Source organism: Triticum dicoccoides, chromosome 3A (assembly GCF_002162155.2).
Source record: "Triticum dicoccoides isolate Atlit2015 ecotype Zavitan chromosome 3A, WEW_v2.0, whole genome shotgun sequence".
Classification (NCBI taxonomy): Eukaryota; Viridiplantae; Streptophyta; class Magnoliopsida; order Poales; family Poaceae; genus Triticum; species Triticum dicoccoides.
In genome coordinates, this window is record NC_041384.1 from 51,202,351 (window position 1) to 51,212,125 (window position 9,775).

Genomic DNA, 9,775 nt, shown 5'->3' on the forward strand with positions numbered 1-9,775 from the left:
GCCCTCCGGGATGGGTGGCCCCACCCGGTGGACCCCCGGGACCCTTCCGATGGTCCCGGTACAATACCGGTGACCCCCGAAACTCTCCCGATGGCCGAAACTGCACTTCCTATATATAATTCTTCACCTCCGGACCATTCCGGAACTCCTCATGACGTCCGAGATCTCATCCGGGACTCCGAACAACTTTCGGGTTACTGCATACTTATATCTCTACAACCCTAGCGTCACCGAACCTTAAGTGTGTAGACCCTACGGGTTCGGGAGACATGCAGACATGACCGAGACGACTCTCGGTCAATAACCAACAGCGGGATCTAGATACCCATGTTGGCTCCCACATGCTCGTCGATGATCTCATCGGATGAACCACGATGTCGAGGATTCAAGCAACCCCGTATACAATTCCCTTTGTCAATCGGTACTTTACTTGCCCGAGATTCGATCGTCGGTATCCCAATACCTCGTTCAATCTCGTTACCGGCAAGTCGCTTTACTTGTTCTGTAATGCATGATCCCTTGACCAGACACTTGGTCACTTTGAGCTCATTATGATGATGCATTATCGAGTGGGCCCAGAGATACCTCTCCGTCATACGGAGTGACAAATCCCAGTCTCGATTCGTGCCAACCCAACAGACACTTTTGGAGACACCTGTAATGTACCTTTATAGTCACCCAGTTACGTTGTGACGTTTGGCACACCCAAAGCACTCCTACGGTATCCGGGAGTTACACAATCTCATGGTCTAAGGAAAAGATACTTGACATTGGAAAAACTCTAGCAAACGAACTATACGATCTTGTGCTATGTTTAGGATTGGGTCTTGTCCATCACATCATTCTCCTAATGATGTGATCTCGTTATCAATGACATCCAATGTCCATAGTCAGGAAACCATGACTATTTGTTGATCAACGAGCTAGTCAACTAGAGGCTTACTAGGGACGTGTTGGTGTCTATGTATTCACACATGTATTACGATTTCTGGATAACACAATTATAGCATGAATAAAAGATAATCATCATGAACAAGGAAATATAATAATAATCCTTTTATTATTGCCTCTAGGGCATATTTCCAACAAAATATGCCCTAGAGGCAATAATAAAATGGTTATTATTATATTTCTTTGTTCATGATAATTGTCTATTGTTCATGCTATAATTGTGTTATCCGGAAATCGTAATACATGTGTGAATACATAGACCACAACACGTCCCTACTGAGCCTCTAGTTGACATGCTCGTTGATCAAAAGACAGTCATGGTTTCTTGACTATGGACATTGGATGTCATTGATAACGAGATCACATCATTAGGAGAATGATGTGATGGACAAGACCCAATCCTAAGCATAGCTCAAAGATCGTGTAGTTCGTTTGCTAGAGCTTTTCCGAATGTCAAGTATCATTTCCTTAGACCATGGGATTGTGCAACTCCCGGATACCGTAGGAGTGCTTTGGGTGTGCCAAATGTCACAACGTAACTGGGTGACTATAAAGGTACACTACGGGTATCTCCGAAAGTGTCTGTTGGCTTGGCACGAATCGAGACTGGGATTTGTCACTCCGTATGATGAAGAGGTATCTCTGGGCCCACTCGGTAATGCATCATCGTAATGAGCTCAATGTGATCAAGTGGTTGATCACGGGATCATGCATTACGGTACGAGTAAAGTGACTTGCCGGTAACGAGATTGAACGAGGTATTGGTATACCGACGATCGAGTCTCGGGCAAGTAACGTATTGATTGACAAAGGGAATTGTATACGGGATTGATTGAATCCTCGACATCGTGGTTCATCCGATGAGATCATCGAGGAGCATGTGGGAGCCAACATGGGTATCCAGATCCCGATGTTGGTTATTGACCGGAGAGTCGTCTCGGTCATGTCTGCGTGTCTCCTGAACCCGTAGGGTCTACACACTTAAGGTTCGGTGATGCTAGGGTTGTTGAGATATTAGTATACGGTAACCCGAAAGTTGTTAGGAGTCCCGGATGAGATCCCGGACGTCGCGAGGAGTTCCAGAATGGTCCGGAGGTGAAGATTTATATATAGGAAGTCAAGTTTCGGCCATCAGGAAAGTTTCGGGGGTAATCGGTATTGTACCGGGACCATCGGAAGGGTCCCGGGGGTCCACCGGGTGGGGCCACCTATCCCGAAGGGCCCCATGGGCTGAAGTGGGAGGGGAACCAGCCCCTAATGGGCTGGTGCGCCCCCCCATGGTCTCCCCTGCGCCTAGGGTTGGAAACCCTAGGGGTGGGGGCGCCCCACTTGGCTTGGGGGGCACTCCACCCTCCTTGGTCGCCGCCCCCCTTGGAGATTGCATCTCCTCGGGCCGGTGCCCCCCTAGGGGTCCTATATATAGTGGGGGTAGGGAGGGCAGCCGCACCCTAGCACCTGGCGCCTCCCTCTCCCTCCCGTGACACTTCTCCCTCTCCATGAGCTTGGCGAAGCCCTACCGAGATCACCGTTGCTTCCACCACCACGCCGTCGTGCTGCTGGATCTCCATCAACCTCTCCGTCCCCCTTGCTGGATCAAGAAGGAGGAGACGTCTTCCCAACCATACGTGTGTTGAACGTGGAGGTGCCGTCCGTTCGGCGCTAGGTCATCGGTGATTTGGATCACGACGAGTACGACTCCATCAACCCCGTTCTCTTGAACGCTTCCGCTCGTGATCTACAAGGGTATGTAGATGCACTCCCCTCTCCCTCATTGCTAGATGACTCCATAGATTGATCTTGGTGATGTGTAGAAAATTTTAAAATTCTGCTACGTTCCCCAACACAATCCGCCGGCAAGACCCGGCGGCGTTAGACCCAACATCCTCCAATCCCCTCCGATGAAGCAGGCCCGTGGCACCACTCGAAGTCGCCGCCGAAGGAGCAGCATAGCCCACGAGCGCCGCTAGGCCAGATCCGCCATGCACATCCTCGCCTGCACCCGCAACTTCCACCGCCAAGCCACCGTCGCCCGCCTCCACAGCGGACCGACAGGCCGAGCGCGCTGCTCCGTACTACCTCTTGAGCACTGCATTGGTTTTCCTCAAAGAGGAAGGGATGATGCAGCAAACTAGCGTAAGTATTTCCCTCAGTTTTTGAGAACAAAGGTATCAATCGAGTAGGAGGCTACGCGTGAATCCCTCGTACCTGCACAAAACAAATAAATCCTCGCAACCAACACAAATAGGGGTTGTCAATCCCTATAATGCCACTTACGAGAGTGAGATCTGATAGATATGATAAGATAATATTTTTGGTATTTTTTGTGATAAAGATACAAAGTAAAATAAAGGCAAAGTAAATAGCAAAGGAAATAACTAAGTAGTAGGAGATTAATATGATGAAGATAGACCCGGGGGCCATAGGTTTCACTAGTGGCTTCTCTCGAGAGCATAAGTATTCTACGGTGGGTGAACAAATTACTGTTGAGCAATTGACAGAATTGAGCATAGTTACGAGAATATCTAGGTATGATCATGTATATAGGCATCACGTCCGAGACAAGTAGACCGACTCCTGCTTGCATCTACTACTATTACTCCACTCATCGACCGCTATCCAGCATGCATCTAGAGTATTAAGTTAAAAACAGAGTAACGCCTTAAGCAAGATGACATGATGTAGAGGGATAGACTCATGCAATATGAAGAAAACCCCATCTTGTTATCCTCGATGGCAACAATACAATACGTGCCTTGCTGCCCCTACTGTCACTGGGAAAGGACACCGCAAGACTGAACCCAAAGCTAAGCACTTCTCCCATTGCAAGAAAGATCAATCTAGTAGGCCAAACCAAACTGATAATTCCAAGAGACTTGCAAAGATAACTGCTACCTCTTGAGCTTGTGTTGGATTTCCCCGAAGAGGAAGGGATGATGCAGCAGAGTAGCGTAAGTATTTCCCTCAGTTTTTGAGAACCAAGGTATCAATCCAGTAGGAGGCCACGCTGAAGTCCCTCGTACCTGCACAAAACGATAGCTACTCGCAACCAACGCGATTAGGGGTTGTCAATTCCTTCATGGTCACTTACGAGAGTGAGATCTGATAGATATAATATTTTTGGTATTTTTGGTATAGAGATGCAAAGTGAAAAGTAAAAGGCAAAGTAAAAAGCAAAGCAAGATTGAAGTGATGGAGATTGATATGATGAGAATAGACCCGGGGGCCATAGGTTTCACTAGTGGCTTCTCTCAAGAGCATAAGTATTCTACGGTGGGTGAACAAATTACTGTTGAGCAATTGACAGAATTGAGCATAGTTATGAGAATATCTAGGCATGATCATGTATATAGGCATCACGTCCGTGACAAGTAGGTCGAAACGATTATGCATCTACTACTATTACTCCACTCATCGATCGTTATCTAGCATGCATCTAGAGTATTAAGTTAAAAACAGAGTAATGCCTTAAGCAAGATGACATGATGTAGAGAGATAAATTCATGCAATATGAAATAAACCCTGAGGGAGTCCTGGATTAGGGGGTGTTCGGGTAGCCGGACTATACCTTCAGCCGGACTCCTGGAGTGCGGATGGGACTTTCCTTGGCGTGGAAGGCAAGCTTGGCGGTGCGAATATTCAAGATCTCCTACCATTGTAACCGACTCTATGTAACCCTAACCCTATCCGGTGTCTATATGAACCGGAGGGTTTTAGTCTGTAGGACAACTTCATCAACTCCATAGACAACAATCATACCATAGGCTAGCTTCTAGGGTTTAGCCTCCTCGATCTCGTGGTAGATCCACTCTTGTACTACCCATATCATCAATATTAATCAAGCAGGACGTAGGGTTTTACCTCCATCAAGAGGGCCCAAACCTGGGTAAAACATCGTGTTCCCTGCCTCCTGTTACCATCCGGCCTAGACGCACAGTTCGGGACCCCCTACCCGAGATCCGCCGATTTTGACACCGACATTGGTGCTTTCATTGAGAGTTCCTCTGTGTCATCGCCTTTAGGCCCGATGGCTCCTTTGATAATCAACAACGATGCGGTCCAGGGTGAGACCTTTCTCCCCGGACAGATTTTCATCTTCGGTTGCTTCGCTCTGCGGGCCAATTCGCTTGGCCACTTGGAGCAGATCGAAAGCTATGCCCCTGGCCATCAAGTCAGGTTTGGAAGCTTAAACTACACGGCTGACATTCGCGGAGACTTGATCTTCGATGGGTTCGGGCCACGGCCAAGCGCGCCGCACTATCTCGAGGGGCATGATCTAGCTCTGCCTCCGGACAGTGTCCTGGAGGCCGCACACGCATCAGTTCCGACTCCTAACTCGGAGCCTATTGCGCCAATCGAGCACGAGCGGTTGGACGTCACCTCGGGGGCTGCGATCTCAAAGGAGATCGAGCCGAACGCTAGCCCCGCACTCTGCACGACCCATGACTCCGAGGATCCGGACTCCTCCCCGAACTCCGAACCCCCCGCGCTCCTGCCAATCGAATCCGATTGGGCGCCGATAATGGAGTTCACCGCCGCAGACATCTTTCAGCACTCGCCTTTTGGCGACATCCTGAATTCTCTTAAGTCTCTCTCTTTATCAGGAGAGCCCTGGCCGGACTACGGTCAGCGAGGGTGGGATACGGACGATGAAGAAATTCAAAGCCCACCCACCACCCACTTTGTAGCCACTGTCGACGATTTAACCGACATGCTTGACTTCGGCTCCGAAGACATCGACGACATGGACGACGATGTAGGAGACGAACAGGAACCAGCACCTGTAGGGCGCTGGAAGGCCACTTCGTCATACGACATATATATGGTGGATACTCCAAAAGATGGAGATGGCGATGGAACAATGGGGGTTGACGCCCCCAAGAAACAGCCAAAGCGCCAGCGTCAGCGGCGCCGCTCTAAATCCCGCCAAAGCAAAAATGGTGATTCCAGCATGGGAGATAATACTACCCCGGATAGCGCCGAAGAACACCCACCTCAGCAAGATTCGGCAGAGGAAGATGGAGAAGCCAGCCCTCAGGAGAGAGCGGCAGACCGAGAGGTCAAGGATGATAACTATACGCCTCCCTCCGAAGACGAGGCAAGCCTCGATGACGACGAATTCTTCATACCATCAGACCCCGCTGAACAAGAGCGTTTCAAACGCAGGCTTTTAGCCACGGCAAGCAGCCTCAAGAAAAAGCAGCAACAGTTTAGAGCTGCCCAAGATTTGCTAGCTGACAGATGGATTGAAGTCCTTGCGGCCGAAGAGTATGAACTTGAACGCCCCTCCAAGAGTTACCCAAAGTGCAGGCTGCTACCCCGATCAGAGGAGGAAGCACCTACATCACCAGCGCATGACATGGCAGACCGGCCACCTCGCGGCCGCGACAGAGAGGCCTCTCGGTCCTCCACCCAAGCCATGCCCCGACGCCGCTCAACTAAGGCACGGAAAAATGCGCCAGACCTGCGAGACGTACTGGAGGATAAGGCAAGAAAAACAAGATCGATCTACGGATCACGCAGGCGCCCTACAGCACGTGATGATGATCTTCACTCCGGATACAACAAATTCGGCCGGGCCGAACACAACAGACATAGCTCTTCCGAGCTGCGTCGTGATATAGCCCAGTACAGAGGCGCCGCACACCCGCTATGCTTCACGAATGAAGTAATGGATCATAAAATCCCAAAGGGTTTCAAACCCGTAAACATCAAATCATACGATGGCACAACAGATCCGGCGGTATGGATCGAGGATTATCTCCTTCACATCCACATGGCACGCGGCGATGATCTACACGCCATCAAATACCTCCCGCTCAAACTTAAAGGACCGGCCCGGCATTGGCTTAACAGCTTGCCAGCAGACTCAATCGGTTCTTGGGAGGACCTGGAAGCCGCATTCCTCAACAACTTCCAGGGCACTTACGTGCGACCACCGAATGCCGACGACTTAAGCCACGTAATTCAGCAGCCAGAGGAATCGGCCAGACAATTCTGGACACGGTTCCTAACAAAGAAAAACCAGATAGTCGATTGTCCGGATGCAGAGGCCCTAGTAGCCTTCAAGCATAACATCCGCGACGAATGGCTTGCCCGGCACCCGGGACAGGAAAGGCCGAAATCTATGGCAGCCCTCACGACACTCATGACCCGCTTTTGCGCGGGCGAAGACAGCTGGCTAGCTCGCAGTAACAACTTATCAAAGAACCCTGGTAATTCGGATACCAAGGACAAAAGTGGCAGGACACGTCAGAATAAGCAAAAATGCCGCGTTAGCAACGACAGCAATGAAGACACGGCAGTCAATGCTGGATTCAAAGGCTATAAATCTGGTCAGCGGAAAAAGCCATTCAAAAAGAATACTCAGGGCCCGTCTAGTTTGGACCGAATACTCGATCGCTTGTGCCAGATACATGGCACCCCCGAAAGGCCAGCCAATCACACTAACAGGGATTGTTGGGTGTTCAAAAAGGCAGGCAAGTTAAGGGCCGAAAACAAAGACAAGGGGCTGCACAGCGACGACAAGGAGGAGCCCAAGCCGCTGAACAACAATGGACCGAAGGGCTTTCCCCCTCAAGTGCGGACGGTGAACATGATATACGCAACCCACATTCCCAAGAGGGAGCGGAAGCGTGCGCTACGGGACGTATACGCGATGGAGCCAGTCGCCCCAAAGTTCAACCCATGGTCCTCCTGCCCGATCACTTTTGATCGAAGGGACCATCCCACTAGCATCTGTCATGGCGGCTTCACCGCATTGGTTCTTGACCCAATCATCGACGAATTTCATCTCATAAGAGTCCTCATGGACGGCGGCAGTAGCCTGAACCTGCTTTATCAGGATACAGTGCAGAAAATGGGCATAGATCCCTCAAGGATTAAGCCCACAAAAACGACCTTTAAAGGCGTTACACCAGGTGTAGAAGCCAACTGTGCAGGCTCAGTAACACTTGACATGGTCTTCGGATCCCCGGACAATTTCCGAAGCAAAGAGTTAATCTTCGATATAGTCCCGTTTCGCAGTGGCTATCACGCCCTGCTCGGACGAACCGCATTCGCAAAGTTCAATGCGGTGCCGCACTACGCATATCTCAAGCTCAAGATGCCAGGCCCTTGAGGAGTAATCACGGTCAACGGAAACACCGAACGCTCCCTCCGTACGGAGCAGCACACGGCGGCTCTCGTAGCGGAAGTACAAAGTAGCTTTCTTAGGCAATTCTCCAGTCCGGCCGTTAAAAAGCCAGACACTGCCAAGCGCGCCCGGAGTAACCCACAGCAGGACCGCCTGGCACACTCTGAGCAAGCGTAGCAATGCGGCCCCAACCCCAGCTCTCGCGACATAGCGAAACTAGTACCTCGCATACATAACTACGCCCTTGAAATACCATGGGCACAGGGGAAGGGGCACAATAACGGCACGCCCAAAATACGGCTTAAAACGTACTAGGGGCTGCCGGATTCTTTTTTTAATTTTTTCTTACTTTCAGGACTCCATACTTCGGACGACCTGTTCGGCAATTCGACTGCCGCACAAATGATGCAAGATCCAGGGAGGCAGACAAGCCATGCCGCATTATGGAACTCCCAGGTGGTCTCTGTTACGAGCGGTATACCTATTTTAACTACAATTGTGCAGCCTGCCCCTGGTTAGGACATACTAAATAGTCCAATATCTTTTGCTTACCGCACTATTTGTATCTTCGGCTTTGATAAATAGCGTCTCTATAAACAATGCATAGCTTTCTGTCTATTTTTTGCATTATCTTCTTTTTACATATATGTTTATTAAATGACATGATTGCACCCGTACACCATAGTACGGCCAACACGCCAGGGGCTCCAGTACCCCTCATAATGGTGTGAGAAGTCCGTACACTTTCACAAGTGCGGCACCCCGAACTTATAGCACTATATGCACCGGCTCTGAATCATGATTTGGGTCAATAGTTGGGTTTGCCCGGCTCCTATGTTTTGGTGCCTTACGTTCCGCTATATCGGCTAAGGTAGCACTAGGAGAACCACTGCAATTGTGCCCCGGTTCAGCTAGGTTAAGCACCTCAGTGGAGAAAGCTAAAACTGACTGTCATGATGTGGCGAGAGACTGGTCGCTGTTCGAGAGGTTTTTCGAGTCCCTAAAGGCTTATGCCGCTTCGAGCGAAGAGCTGGCTTTGTCCGGCCAAGGCATGGATAGCACCCCGGACTCGGTCTTCCGAACTAGGGGCTTCGCCGAAATTTAAAATTATAGAGTTCTATGGCTAAGTGAGAGTGTTCAAGCATTATAGTCCGATTGCCTGGTTCGTTGAGCTGAGCGCCTCCCTCGAAGGACCCAACTATGGGAAAAAGAGTGCTCAGGTTTATCCCGAACACCCCAGCACTAGTGGCATGGGGGCAGAAGCCGACGACTAGCCATCTCTCAATTTTTGATAAACGGCCGCACAGAAAGTAATATTTTAAATTCAATCAGCATTGCTTAGCGCATATGAACAAGTTTTCAGCGCACAGGATAAACACGAGCGAGTTCATTCAAAAATCACATCCTTGGTACATTCATCTGCCACAAGGCGAGCACCTGCAAGAACATCCTTGTAGTAGTTCTCGGGCCTGCGATGCTCCTTCCCCGGCGGCGGCCCGTCCTTCACAAGCTTCTCACCGTCCAGCTTACCCCAGTGCACCTTTGCACGGGCAAGGGCCCGACGGGCACCTTCGATGCAGACAGAGCGCTTGATGACCTCGAGCCTCGGACAGGCCTCCACCAGCCGCCGCACCAGCCCGAAATAGCTCCCAGGCAGGGCCTCTCCAGGCCACAGCCAAACTATGAAGCCCC